Below are 14,176 nucleotides of genomic sequence, written 5' to 3'. Positions count from 1 at the left end.
ATCGGTGTATTCACGGGTAGAACGCATCCCCCCTATATGTATGTACTCGGAACGCTGAACTCGCGCGCCGCACGCTTCCTTCTTCCCGACGCGGATGCATCCTTGCCCTTTGTGCACAGGGTCTCTATTGTTCTCGCGAGCTACACCGATACCGGCAAAGGCAATTCCTTCACGACCACGATACGCGACCCGCTATCCCACGGAAAGAGGGACACCCTCGACAGCAGGATCAAGCGGATGCTAGTCGAAACCACTACACGCTCTGCGGAGGGATTTTATAATGCGGATACGCGGCCGTGATGTCTTCCTCTTACTCCCTCGCAAACCCCGTACCTTCATATTGGGAAGTTGCATTAATTCAGGCCGCTGGGAATAGATGACTCAGAATTTTCTTTCAATACGTATCTCTGAGGTTTTCAGACATTGTATCGTTTCATTTCTGTAAACAGCATCCAATTGGTAGCTTCTCCTTTCCCTCCTTCTTACACATATTATGAAATGAATAGATGTTCTAGGTCAAAGAACGACACGAATTAATGCACCTCCCCTAATAGGACCCCTCCACTATCACCTTGAATTGATTTCGGTTGGCGTACGAGGGCTCGCTCCGACAACCGAGAAAGTTTCGGTACCGAAGAAAACGGTACCGGTTCAGAACCGGTTAAGGCTGTTTCCGTGATTTTTGATAAAATTTTGTCGCGAAACACCTGTTGGTACGCTCCGTCGCTGTTCCGCGCTTTGAAGGCGGGTAATGAAGTTTATTGATAGCTCGTAGGTAATTTGACGTTGAATTATTCCGCGGCGGACAGGGAATGTCGAGTATCCTTTTGCGTTGGCATCTGTTCCGCTCCGCTCTGCTTTGCTGTGCTCTGCTCCGCTCCGCACCGCTCCGTGACGTGTTCGCGCTGCAAGGATCACGAAACACTCGACCGTGAATCGGAATTGAACCAAAGGGTTGCGATGGCCCATCCGAACAAAGGACTTTTTACGCGAGCTTTTTGCGACGCAGCCCGGTGATCGCCCCGATGCGTGAAACGGAGCGTTGTTTACGATTTTTACGTTTATGACGCGGAATACATTGGACGGTGGCTCTCGGTGAGCATCGGGAATTATAATTGTTTCATGCAACGACTTGATATGAGAATTTTCGGCAATGGCACACAGCAGAACGATTTGACGCGTACGCAAACAGAGGAAAAACAATAAATATACCTCTGTTAATTGAAAATTATTAATGCCACGCGTATCCAATACAATCTACTCTTCTCGGTTAAATGTTTCATGAATGTTTATATAAATGATGTGTCGTATGATTTTGTTGAGTGGTATGTTCGAAAGCAATTATTGTCACCTTCCAAGAAACGTTTCAAAATAATTAACGATCGCCGATTTGCTGTGTACAAGTTTCCTTGTTCGAAGTTACCCTCTTCCATATTGCTATTCTTCGAATAAAAGTAACAACGAAAATAATCCATTAGCTCAAATTACTTTATCTTTAAATAGAACTCTCCCCAGGCCCTGGCAACCTATCTTTTGATCTCCGGGTGCCATTGAATGCAGAATCTTCAACGCCAACGCGTGACAATATGAACGCGCACGACGCCATTTTCTTGGCCTGCAAAGAGACGCGCGAGCACGGGGAGCAGCGTTCTTTTCTTCGAAAACTATTATAAATATTTCCATGCGATTCTCATTCAAATGAAAGTTCAATGCGTCTCGCCGGGAACAAGAAAGTCATTCAACTTCGAGCGTAGTTTCATCACGAAGGAGCGGGTGCATGAACTCTATCTTCGCTTGGCAAGATGGCGTCGCTCGATCGACGGAACGAGAGTATTCTTTTCTATGATAATCCCGGGGTTTGATGGTGAAATTACAGTTGCATGGAAGGAAGCATGTGTGATTCACTGGTGACGTCGCTTCGTCATACTTACTTCTGGCAAATTGCACATTTTTCAATAACGTCCCGCGGGAGTGATGGATAGGGCGAGGAGACTCCTTAATGCGGTCTCCTCGGTCTCTTGATTCGGATCTACCCGGATTTTTCTGCCGGTTCTGGCGAATATATATGGCGGTCGTCATTTACGCGGCCGACGATGTAGGTACCACCCCCGCGGGCCGGCGACAATGGGCTCCGAAGTCATTAAATAAGGCGGTAATGGCTTTCGAATTACTCGGCCGACAACCGATATTTTCCGCGGCGCTCGAACAGAGACACCCCGGGCCATCCACCCTTAATCTGCAGTGGTGTATTCATATTGCTCGTTTGCAAGAAGTCCGCCGTGCCGGAAAATTCCACCGGATCTTCGGACTTCGCCGATAAATCCTCTGGTGAATGTGAAACCTGTGGCCCTGTAGCCGCGGGAGAAGCTACACCGTCGTAAAAGCCGTGCGGATCGCTGTGTAAGCGAGCGTTCGCCAATCTTTCTCTCGAACGATCGAGCCCCCGAATCCACGAATTTATACGACTTTGTTCGGGCGATTATGAAACCGGTCGCCGATCTTCTCTATTCATTGTCTAGTTGTAACTAACCTTCGAAACTTCATGCAAAATCAAAATCCGTTGCATTCATTGCAAGATATAGGAATCTATTGGAATCTTTTTCTCTGTTCAATGGTTTTATGCAACTGTGAGGCCCCAGCAGATAAAGGAGTTTCCCAAAGTATTCCCAAGCGAGCGAATTTATACGACTTCGTTCGGACGATGATAAAACCGGTTGCCGATCTTCTCTATTCATTATCGTCCTCGAACTCGTCCCTCATAGAAGCTCGCTCTTCATATACACATATCGAAGAGACGCGAAAGGAAAACGAGTCCCATAACGGAGATGAAAGGAAGTGGAGGAGGATACGGAGTAAAAGTCTACACGCAATTAAACTCAAGATTATATCAATCGAGCCAATATATTTGCGATCGTCGATAGTTTTTAATCAATCAATGCACACGCCCGCCATTCCCGAGGCCGAAAAACCGAGCGACACTGCGTCGTCGTATCGAAAAACCGGTCTCCAGTTTTATCGCGAAATTTCTATTAAAATATTCAAAGGCTCCTCCCTCGTATCTCTTACGTTCAACCCCTTTCGAGTAACTACCTCTATCTCAAACACCGTGCAAATCCACGTGCGTGAACCTTCATATTCTCCGCCCTCCCCATTGTGCCGCCGCGTTCAATATCCATTCGACGAGGGCGCGGGGATCCAGAGAGAAAGAGCGGAAGAGAGAGATAGATTCAATTGACACCTTTATTTGCCCCCGTCGACTTACGTAACAGGTAACTTTAGTCCGGGGCGACGTACCCGACGATTTCCAAAGTACCCTCGTCGATCGAGCAGCGAAATTATTTTCGCAGAGTCGCGTTACGCGTTCCACGAGAGGGGTCGCGACCCTTATCTCCTGCAGATCGGCCCTCTCCGTTGCGAACCCGCCCGGTTTCTTCCATTACATGTGTTTATCAGCGCGCACGAATACTCGTCGTGCCTCGTCCCGGCGTTCATCGCGAGCCTACACTCCTGGACAAAATGATAGCACGTGCTATCTTCAATTTCTCGACAACGACATATTAGGTTGCCGCAAGTACAGACAGTATTCACTCTTGAATTTTACAGCTATATATTTCGCTTTATTACCACGCTTATATTGGCTTGCCGAGTTGTCGTTGTTGTTGTTGTATCCGTCAAATCTTGTAATCGAATTTTAAACCACTTCCCGATGAGCCAGAGATTTGAAACTTTAAACATAGCTCAGAATTAGATGACAATGCAATACAAAAAAACTGTGCGTTCAGGAGAAAAATTTTTTTTTGAAATTTTAGCGTGCTTTTTAAAAACCACGCTTATATTAAAATGCACTAAAAAGGAGAAAATAATTTTTTTAGACATCAGTGACTATAAATAAAAGCGTGAAGCGCCAACGAAGATTTCGTCAATATAGTTTAGCGCTCCACTCTTTTATTTATAGTCACTAATGTCTAAGAAAAATTATTTTCTCCTTTTTCGTGCATTTTAATATAAGCGTGGTTTTTAAGTAGTTTTTTTTATATATTCTTTTGTTACAGTCGATATACATATAGCCTCCGGAGAATATCCAGGCACGCGGTAATTGTACACTTCCTTTTTCTAAGAAATAATGAACGGCGAAGAATTTCTAATCACTGTAACCATAAAATAAGTAGTGGCGTAAAGCATGAAACTGACTGTTGATTCCTTGACAACTCACGAACTGGTTCACGATATTACCAGGAGGCTCGAACTCTACTAATAATTTCGCTTTCAGGATTTCTGTTTTTCTTCTGCTTGCTCGGACGGCGAACGAGGGCGAACTTTATCCGCTAACAGGTTCGTTCTCTTTGTATTGTAGCAATTACGATATCGTTTCATTCAGAAATGCAATGTCTACGAGAAATTAAAGATAGCACGGGTGTGCAATCATTTTGTCCATGAGTGTACACAGCCGGGCTCACGGTTACCGGCTCGCGTGCATACGCGAGCGAAATCTGGCCTACCGATAGATTCCGAGCAACCCCTGGCCGACGCGACGGTACAACCCTCCGAACTCTTCGACCCTCCAACCAGCCAGCAACGACCGTCGCCAGAACCCTGTTTGCGCCGCGAACGAAACGATAGCACCCGTTGCGGTGTGTCACGCGAAACTTTCACGCAGCGTACACCCTTTTCCCCTATCTTCGACTTCCTGTTTCACGACATCGTCGCCGCCGGCACCGTCCAACCCCTAGGCTTCTCCTGCTGTGTTTTATTTGAATCCTTTTTCCCCGCCCTCTCCTCCGGCCATAGTCGCCCAAGACGTATGATTTGAAAAAGTACGACATCGATCTGACAGGCTTCCTTTATTGTCCGCCTCACGCCCTCAGGCTACAGAACATTGAATCTGTTCGGACGTTATTTCTCTAGATGGCCCGGGAATCTTTGTTTTATATCGTCTCACGTCCGCCAGTCGTTCCAGGTTTAATACTGCAAAAAGGATTCACTTGTTCGCTCCTAACAAGGCGAATAAAATTCGCGCGAGACAATTTTGGCCGAGCCGCAAAGTCGCCGGGTAAATTTGAATTTCCGATAATGGCGCCCGCGGTCTAACAGCCGGATAGTTATTGCGTAATCATTCGGCCGCGAGGTGAGCGAGGATTGTTTAAAGCGGAGACGAAACAGATGAAATCTACGCGACAAACTATTACAATTAGCTTGTAACGTTGCTTTTTACGTGTTTCTCTGGTTCCGACTTTTGAGCATCAATGGACAAATAACCATTCTCGATGCTGTCATATCTTGTATCTGATCAGTAGACGAACTTTCGGAAAGTAATCCGGAATAAATAAAAATCGTGTTAAATTCAGTCAAATTTCATACTCCAGCATTTTTCGAACATTTTCAGATGCCATAAATGCATAAAGATCAGCAGTCTACTGATCGGTAATAATAATCTATTGAGCCACTAAGAGAAAATCATTCTGGTCCGTTAATTGTGCATTTATGACGAAAATGGACACGTACAATTTAAAGCAGTGGACGAATTAAGAAGATATAAGGACATCAGTGTATTAATTTCAGTTTGATAGGATAATTAAAAGAAGAATAGAATTTTTATTTGGCTCCTGTGTCCTGCAGTCAATGCAAACATTTTTCATTTTGCATATAGATAATGATTACAATACCAATGTATATGTTGGAACAGTGGTTTTGCAGAATGTATACAGCTAAAATAGCTGTAATAGATTTTGATTTATTTACAGTATTACAATCCCCCCCTGTCAACGAATTCATGAAAAAGGGTCACGAACATTATTCTATATACATATATTTCTCAAGCAGATGTTGGCACACATACAGTACCCTAAATCAATTTTTTCTTAGCGCTCCCATCTTGCCTCGCCTTGCCCCACAACCTTATCGATTAAAAATATCTCACCAGTGTTTTACAACGTTCTCCAGCGCGGCAAGACCTTCTTGAGCATCTCGAGATCTAAACTAGCACGCGTGCGATTTTTCACGTTTTCGTAACCGGGATTTACGTCGTCGATACGACCCGGTCGGCGCGCTCGTGTATTTTTATCCGCATTCTGCTGCATTAATTGTCAGCTAGTAGTAGAACAGCAATGATAGAACAAAGCGCGATAATACCCGGAACATGTGCAAGTATAGTCGAGGACGAGAACGACCACCATTTCGCACCGTTGTACGGGAACGAACACGATGACGTTCATGACGGAACATCGCGCGTTCCGTCTCTATTCCCAGTTATCCAGTCGTCGTTACCCAACCCGCGAAACTTTCGTTTCGTTTTCACGAAGAAAAACGCGGCGAAGCATCGACACGAAACGATAGAAGCGAACCTGAAACGAAACCGCCTCGCCGCGCCGCGACGTTACTCGCCCGGAACTCGGAATTGCCTTTCAGCGTAACGGTGTCGTTGCTGGTCTATTTCGCAGAAAATTTTCTACAAATTCCACGAGGCCACGTCAGGACTTCCTCCGTTCTCATCGGTGTTCTGCCCGGGCTTCTGTAAAATGATAATTGCCGCGGTTACCGTGCCCCCCGTGCTTCTTCCTCGAACTTCCGGCTGATCTGCTGCGGGGGCCGGGGGTGTATCGTAATTGAAATCTTAGAAATTACGAAATTCGGCCTGAATATATTCTATAAATGCCGGAATTTAATGAAATTACGTTACCTCCTTACGGTCGCCCGCTTTGGGACAGGCTGGGCAATCTTACTCACTAGAGCAGTGGTGGCGAACCTATGACACGAAGGTTCTGTAAGTGACCCATGCGTTTATTGTAATATTGACCTGCAAAAGTTAAAGTTATAAATCAAACAGGAAACCAACACCTTCTTTTGATTATTTCAAAAGTGAGAAGCGAAAAGATTCAACTGTCAACTTTATTTTTTAACAAAATGTTTGATGTTTCCAAATAATTGGCACCCTCCCACCACTCTAATTGAAGCCACTGACTTATGACCCACGGGCTAGTATTTAAAAAGGAAATAAAATAATTGACTCACTCTTCAAAAAGATTCGCCATCACTGTACTAGAGCGACTGTCTCCCCATTCTACCGTTCCCCTTCTTCGGGCCAGTCACGTGACGCTTTTCGCCTCTGTCGTCACAATGTCACGTGATTAATCCGGTACAGCAGAGTTACTCACAAGAGAAAGACCCCAAGTGTCCGACTTCGATTTTGATAATTTTTTGTGAGATGATGGTATATGGATCTCTAATTATGTATGCAAAATATTAGGTGTAGTTACTCAATAGTTTTAAAGATATAAACAATTAAAATTGCATACCTGTGAATCACGCAACCTGCTTACACGGCTAATGGAACCTCGAAAACTACAGCTCAAAAATCATGGTATATCAACAAGGATGAAACTTTAATTGTTTATATCTTTAAAACTATTGAGTAACTACACGTAATATTTTGCATACATAATTAGGGATCCATATACCATCATCTCACAAAAAATTATCAAAATCGAAGTCGAACACTTGGAGTTCTTCCCTTGTCAAATAATTTTCCTCGAAGCAAAGATAAAGTAATACGTGACGCCACAGGTTCCAAAGATGTATCGGATAAAGATGTATCTTGTTACTTCACTGGATTCTCGACTTTTCTATACACACACTATACACATGCCGTGTCTTTGAGTTTATATGGACTAAGATCTGAATAATAAATTGGTCAATCCTCCTCAAATTTTACACATATGTAAAATATAGATCTTTCTATCTTTTTACACTAGAATGATGCAGAAGAAACAGCTTTTAACAAAATGGTACACGTATAAAGCAGAAATTCACAAGGATTCACCGTTGTTCAAGCAACAAAAAAAGTCTAGTGTCTATATTAACGCATTACCTACCGGTGATTATTCCATAATTGTTGAAAGTCTATGGTTCACGGCTGAAATTTTTTAAAAAGAATCCTTCAATAGCAACAGCAATTTTAATCATAAACCAACAACTCACCCTCGATAACAGAATCAAATAATTTCCTTCGGGATTATTGTGTAAAAGAAGATTTCCAAGCTTCCGTTTGGTGTAGCGCAATTATTGAAAAGCCTATTAATAGGTTACCGGTAGATAATTAAATGTGTCAAAACAATATCTCGGCGGTATGTAAAGGAAAAATCGATGTGTGGACGTGGACGGGGTCAGTGCGGGGTCGTCCAAAAATGGTCTTCAGGAGGAGATGCTCGGGCGTCACTGTGACCCCGACAGACGACCCGCGGGGTTGAATGTATTTTTTCCGGATCCAATATGTTCGAAAGGTCGTTCAACGTCGGCCGAAGGGGTTACTGACGCGACAGTCCCGATCGAAGACGGTCTCGGTCGTCTCTTTGCCCGAGGAACAACGATAAACAAACGCAATTGCACGTATCCGTTGCAATTCCATGGAATCTCATCGGGTGCCGCTCGTTCCACGTTCCGCCATCAACGCGTCAGTGGTTTCGTTTCGCGTTGCGAAACGAGTTTTGTTGTTGTCTCCTTAACGCGGCCTCGCAGACGTCACAGAAATCCCACCGCAGTTCCTCGGGAGCGTAGAAAATTCCCCGAGACACCCGTGGAAGCCAGCAGCGACAACACCGGATCCAGAACTCCCTCTCTCCTCCTCTCACGTTCTCTCTCTCTCTCTCTCTCCTCTGTGCGTTCCACCATAAACGTCAGAGTTCATTTTGCCCGAGAAATGAGTTTTGTTGACAGATCTTCGGCGCGGCTTGCACACCCCATCATACGAATCCTAACGCAGCTCCTTGTGAATATTGAACGCACCTAACGCGCACCGGGATATTATGAACTCCGAACGGGTACCGTGGGCTCCGCTATAAACGTCACAGTTCCTTTCGTATGGGAAACAAGCGCCTTCGTTTTATGCCTTTGTAAAACTTCCAGCCGCTTGGTTTTGCGACTACGCACCCGCGCGGGCGAGCGCGCGCGACGATACGCGTCGTCACGAGAACGTTATGGCCGTGGAAAAGAAATTTTATCGCTTGTCTCTTTTTTATTCAACTAACGAACGCCTCCCAGAAATCGGCCGAACGGACGCTCGTTTGTGCTACGGCGGCGTAATGGTGCCCGTAAACGTGATCCCGTGGTGGAACAATTTGCAATCTCTCCGAAAGGCCCGATCGAGAACGATCTAAACTTTGTGGTGGTACACACTGACACATATGCCAGGTTGAACAGTGTAGAATATATAGAGTAAGGTTACTCAAGTCGTACCACTTAAGAAAAAAACCGTGTAAAAGTGAGGAATTATCAAATAAATAGAAATTAAATGTGTTATTCAAAACTTGTATTAATATTGTTGTTATTTATTATAACGAAATTAGAAAATCTATATGCTTTCACGTAAAATAAACTAAATCTTTAAAAACTTACATCGGTACGGCTAAAGGAACCGGTTTCCTAAGTCGTACCTAAGAATTCAATTAAGCAACAATAATAGGTATTCAATTAGTACAAACATCACATACAAATTTTTTTGTTCTTTTGTCAACTCCAGCGCATACATCGTGCACCCATGATTTGCATTTCAAGCATTGAATCATGTTTTCCTCCCGATCTTCTCCACACATAAAACAAAACCAATCGCTTTTCTTCTTTTTAATTTCTAATGCCAATATGCATTATGCATTTTCTTTATTCTGCGTTGACGTCATTTCGACTGACGAGGTAGTACGACTTAGGAATCTTATATGGATGCGACTGAAGATACGGCACAAGTTCAATTTAAAAAGTAAACGTGACCTAACATTGAATAAAATTAATACGATTTCGTTTCGACCAAACGATTATGTAAATTCTACTGAATTTATATTTAATAAGGAGCATAATTTTATCAATAATTTACTTGCAAGATTAACTACCAAACACATGCAGAAAATTATAAGAAAATTGAAATAAACTTACTTGATGACAGGATTTATAATGAGGCTGGTTTATGGCAGACAATAATACGTAAAGCAACTTGGTTGACTCAGATGTATATTTGGTTGCCGTTGTATGTGCTGTTGTCGTCGTAGTTCGTTCAAAATTCAAGTGGTACGACTTAAGCACTGGTACGACTTGAGTAACCTTACCCTAATATATCCACGAAAAGAATGAGATATTACAAAAACTGCAGTATAGAACAAAACACATAAGTTTGTTTAACCCATATGTAGTTAACCAAAATGTATAGATTATCTAGAACTTTTTTGTATTTAACATGTTTGCACAAATTCTCATTGTAAGCCTATAAATTAATATATTAGCGAGTAAAGAATAGACATTCAGTGAAATTTTGTAATATTTCTCAGAAGGACATTGACAAATTGTTGAAACAAAAATACAGTAAATGGGTACCCGATTGACTACACGAGGGTAAATTGTCAAGCACAAACGGTTCGGTACTTGTTAATTAATATAACGTGTTAATTCATATAGCATAATATGCAGAGACTGGGAAACGTGTTCTGTAAATGCGCGGCGGTATCTATTTGATCAGTGCATACTAAAAGACGCGCAGAACTCCGTCATTTCGTCACGGCGAAATCAAACTTTGCAGCCGCAATCCGATGGGTTTCGCACGCGTCAGAACGGTCTTTGGCAGCCCTCGGCGGAGGGTATCAAAGCGGAAGACGCTCCCCAGACGTGCAGTGGACTCAAAGACAGTATTCATTGGTTGGTTAATCCCACGAAAAGGCGGCAGGCGATTCCCGATGGTATTTAGAGGTGCTGACAAGAACCTATAGAGAGGTCGTCGGCAGACAGTCGCCAGTAAAACGTCCAGCAGCAAGAGGTCGGCGTTCCGCAGTGGCCGTTAAAGTTCGTTTCGCACGGGAAATGAGCTTGCTCGTAATATTTTTTGCAAACCTGGCAATCCCACGTCGGATATTTCATCGCTGTTTCTTGGACGTATGACAATTACAGCGTGACGAACGTCCTCCGACTAGAGGATTTCCAGGTCTCACCTCGGCGCACGTATACGTGTCAAAGTATAGTCGAATCATGTGGGAGGTTGAGGGAGGAGGAGGAGGTGGCCCCGGCGTTGTCGTCACGCTCCTATAATACAAAGCATAACATACTTTCCTGAAAATATTGGAAATACCTCGTAGCGAAACTTTTCCGCGCACGGCCGCGCGTTCCCCGACAGAGCGGTATCGGAGCGCGCGCGGAACAAGTTTTCTATCGATACAGCTTTGTCAAAGTTCACGGACTTCTCGCGCGAAGTCCCGTCGCCGCGTTCTTTTTAATATATCAAGGTATCCGCGGGGATATAAACGCTAAACAATAGCGGGTCCACGTACCGAAATAAAAGGACGACGCGCGAGCGAGTTCAATGCTCGCGAGTTACGACACCTCTGGCGAGACCATCGCACCTGTGCCAGTTGCCGGACAAAGCCGTTCCTAGATGGAAAATATCGCCCGATACGCCGACAAAAGGGGGAACTCCATAATTCCAGAACAAGCTCATGTCTAGCTCCTCGCGGAACCCCGTGCTCTGGAAGCGGTGCAGTCTGCTGGAAACTGAGAACGTATTCCGGGACTCGGAATACGCGCGATTCTATAGAGGGACCGCCATCTTGGTTCCACCAGCAAGGTTAAGATCACACGAATTCAATTCGTTCAGTAATTCGCTTCAGTTTTAACACGTTACTGAGCCGTTTTTGCTCAACAATTACATAAACTTGTGTGCTTCATTCTCATTCTCTTGGTGGAAATAGGGTAAACTGTACTATCGCTGGCACTGCAGTAGTTATTGGCACTTTTGATTTTATATTTCTTACTTCTTATTTATATTTCAAAGCAACGTTGTAAGTTTTCATAACAGAGTTCCATATATGACTGTTAGCATCGCTGGTAGATCCAGTAAGACCGACGGATGACCACAGTGCAGTGTAAATAGTGTTTTACTAAACTTTTCGTTACGAGTAAGTATACTTTATCGCTTTCTTACTTAATCGCTGAATATATTTTATAATAAAAGATTTATGGCTCGTAAAACTGATTGATTTTGCTGAAAAATCTCTATTAGCTTATAATAATAGCAAGTTAAGCTCGTTTAAACATTCCAAAAAAAGATAAAAAGATTTTTACTACGATTTTGGCTAAGGGTGTCAATCATTGTACAGTTTACCCTATATGCTACATAAAATATATGTTTCTAGCACATTAATGTATTAGATGATTGCATAAGTTCCTTGATTTGAAAATAAAATTCAATGGTTAAATTTTAAAGAATACAACTTCATTCATCTATTATATAGTCACCATGCTTTTCTACAATTAGAAAAGAACGGTGACTATATAATTTTCTTTTACACTCCGCCGTGCAGTACAGTTTTGCGATATCTATGAAAATCGGGTAAGAACTTATGCAATTATCTAATATATTCTCGTATAATCAGGTATATTTTGGTATATTCTAGTTCTCTTCTGGTATACACTATTCTGGTATATTCCACCGGTGGTACACGCTGCCTGAATGAAAAGTTTAACGTGGCCATCGGTGGTACACGTGGCACGGAAAGTGTTAACACGCATATTTATTAATAAACTCGTACGTTTAATAAAAATTCTGGACAGTATTACAAACCACATTATATTACTAATGTCTGACGATAAAAATTTCTTTCGATTTCACACTTTGAGAATTGGACATTTCGGCATTGTCTCGAGCACCGTGAGCTGCCACGAAAGCGGAAGGAGCTTAACAGAGGTCGCCATCTTGGTTCCCCCCGGGTAGAACGCCAGGCGACTTTGTCGCAGAACGGAGGATGGATACGGTTTCTTCGAACCGTAACAGACTTTCTGTAACCGGGACCAATCGGGGAACGAGGACACCGTGGGAACTCGACATCCAGTCGAGACGAGCGTCTCCGTTTCGCACACGGGAGAACCGCGAGTTTTGTCGTGTGGCGTCATTGTCGTGCCAGAGGCAGCCGGAAACCCTGACGCAGCCCTTTCGGCATATACAGCAAAATCTGCCGCCGCTGCGGGAAGAATATCGCTGGTAATAGGACCGCGCCGGTTTCGAAATCGACCCGCGGTGAAACCGCTTTTAACCGGACGAACCGCAGTCCAGAAAAACTTCCGGTTAAGACGTAGTCGTCGCAGATCAGTAATCAGAGCCCAGAGAAATTGAACGCCGCGCGATCTTCGCCCCGGCGCGACGCGACGCGCGTCAGCCGCTTCTCACGACCCCGCCGCCCGGTCGAGAGGTAATTAGCAACGAGATATTTACGCAGACTTTCCGCTCTGACTTATAGGAAACGGAATTAAACGGGATGTTATTTACTCCGTCGTGGACCCTATTGTCTTCCTAATAACGTATCCGCGATCGTGCACTTCATTAAAACACGATGTCCGATGAATTATCCGACGTAATTATCCGATGCTATGTACTCGGAGAACTATCCCGTAATTATAATAATAACAGTTCAAGGAGCTTCCGGCGCACCCCGCATGCTTTATGAAAACACGGAATTTTAATTTCGATCGGTTTTCCCGTTACACGCTTTAGATGTGTTGGGAACTGTAATGAAGTGATGGAGCACAAAGTATAAGTAAAGTATATATATATATATATAAGTAAGTAATTTCGGACTATCTGTGGGTAGTAGATACTGGGAACTTTCGTGTTCCGTGTAATTTTCGGAGAAGGTACAAAGTTTTAAAGAATGTTGCTAAAATACTTTAAAATGTACAGTTTGATTATATAATAGAAAAAAATTTGAATGACCTTGAAATAATCGTGCGAAAATAATTTCATTCCAAGAAGTGACCACTTTTAAGTCTCTCACAGTTGTCCATCTAAAAAAAAAATGTTACTCGCCATGTTATACATACACATATAATCCTTTCCAACTAAAAAATCGTTGTTCGAAACGTGTCTCCCGTGCCTGCAACGACGGTACACTCGGATAACTCGGTCCGCATGCAATTGCGCAGTAATATAAATTTGAAAAAACCAGACAGGGCAGTCGATATTCCCAACAAGATCGTGTGTCCTCGTGGGCGGTTTTCATCGTCGCGGGGCAGGCGTCTATTTACGAGCGGCCCCGATCGGTGGATCTCTCCGTTGAGACGCGCAGAAATAAAGACAATCAGAGCACTTCGTCACGCGAGGCCGCTGCTGAAAGAACGAACTTAATTAACGAAACGCCGCGCCGGCTGGAGGCGGCGG

The sequence above is a fragment of the Lasioglossum baleicum genome, chromosome 6 (genome assembly GCF_051020765.1).
Source record: "Lasioglossum baleicum chromosome 6, iyLasBale1, whole genome shotgun sequence".
Taxonomy (NCBI): domain Eukaryota; kingdom Metazoa; phylum Arthropoda; class Insecta; order Hymenoptera; family Halictidae; genus Lasioglossum; species Lasioglossum baleicum.
The sequence above is the reverse complement of the archived record's forward strand: the minus strand, read 5'-3'. Positions refer to the sequence as shown.